This window comes from Manacus vitellinus, unplaced genomic scaffold, assembly GCF_001715985.3.
Source record: "Manacus vitellinus isolate BGI_N305 unplaced genomic scaffold, ASM171598v3 scaffold_237_pilon, whole genome shotgun sequence".
NCBI lineage: Eukaryota > Metazoa > Chordata > Aves > Passeriformes > Pipridae > Manacus > Manacus vitellinus.
In genome coordinates, this window is record NW_021939700.1 from 24,691 (window position 1) to 26,420 (window position 1,730).

Genomic DNA, 1,730 nt, shown 5'->3' on the forward strand with positions numbered 1-1,730 from the left:
TAAAGTTACCAAAACCAAAAGTTATCTCCCTGCTACCTCAGCTGCTGAGGCTGCAGCTCTCCCTCTGCCCAGGGAGGGGAAGAGAAAAGGAGCTGCTTTTACTCTTCTTTTTTTTCCTCTTCTTGACTCACTACAGCTGCAAACTGCCACCTCCCCCGCCTCCGAAAAGGAGGGGGTAAAAAGCGGCCGAGAAAAGGAAAAAAAAGTCAGTATCTCTTTTTTTCCCTCTGCCCGCTGCAGTTTGCTGCTGGGCTCCTGTCAGCCCCCCTGTGCGAACTCCCAGTAAATTCAGTTAGAACACATCCTGGCGTGGCCCCGGGACGGAAAATGCCTGCCCCCCCTCCCCCGAGTTCTGGGCCTAAGAACCCATCCTGGCATGGAACCGGGGGGAAAGCCTGACCCCCCCCGGATCCCGGGCTTAAACACAGACCAGCGTGGCCCCAGGGAACTTTTACTTCTTCAGGTCCCGGTTTTAAAAACAGCCCGGCGCGTCCCCAGGGAAATGCTCCTTCCATGGGTCCCGGTTTTAAATACTGCCCGGCGCGTCCCTGGGGAAATGCTCCCTCCATGGGTCCCGGTTTTAAATACTGCCCGGCGCGTCCCCGGGGAAATGCCCCTTCCCCAGGTCCCGATTTTGCATACAGCCCAGCGCATCCCCAGGGAACTCCTACTGCCCCGGGTCCCGGTTTTTCGGCAAGCCCCCATCCGGCGTGGCCCTGCAGGAAATCCTTTCCTGACAGGTCCCGGATTTCTCAACAAGTATCCCAGAGCGCAGTGCAGCTCCACAGGGAAAAAACCTCTTCCCCCGGCAGCCCCAGAGACAGCAGCCCAGCACCAAACTTGCAACCAGCCAACCCTGCCACTCCCAGCACAGGGAGTCAGCTATATTCCGGAGCCTGGCCCCCTAGCCCAATTTCCTACAAAAAACAGCAGTTCACTCCACAGGCTGTGCATCCCACCTGCAAAGTCTACTTTGTCCTTGGCAACGGTGCGTTTCGTGTTCACTATCCCATCCTCGCCCCCAAAAATGTATTAGGGAGGGGTTCGAACATACTGAAGCCTGAAAACCATGGCACCATTGAAAGCTTAACAAAAATCAATATTTATTACCAAAAGGTGGCCAACAAAACGAACAAACCCAAAAGGGAGGAAGGAGGAGAGAAATAAGCCCCCAGTTCCCCAGCTGTTGCCCATAAAGTTCTCTTACTGACCTAGCAGGCCTATAATTACCCAGAGCAGAAGCTGCATCCTTGGAGAGTCAGTGAGTTCACAAACTGGCAGGTGTCCCCGCCAAAGGCAACGTTGTCCTTGGTGTGAAGTTAGCTCTCCCCAAGAAAGCACTATCTGCTTTTTATACAATTAACTGAGTGGCCACAGCCTCCCAGGAGTGGCCAGCACCGCCCAGCCCGAGGCCCTCAGTCCCACCCCCCGTTATGTCAGTGCCTCCCTTCTGTGCACGTGAGAACTTGGGAAATCCCCTCACACACACACAGTGTGCTTTGGGGGTCTTTCTTAATTGAGTCTGGGGCCGAGCCTTCCTCATCCTCCTCCTCAAACTCTCCTTCAAGCGACCTTGCAGGACAACTCGTCAATCACAGAATGCCAATTACAACAGTTTATACAAGAAGCTCTCTTCAAGGACAACTTTCCCGTTTATCAGGGCTTGTTTTCCCATAACTTGGCAGGGAAAGAGCAAAGCTTTCACAGGTGGCAGGGCCAAACACAGACCA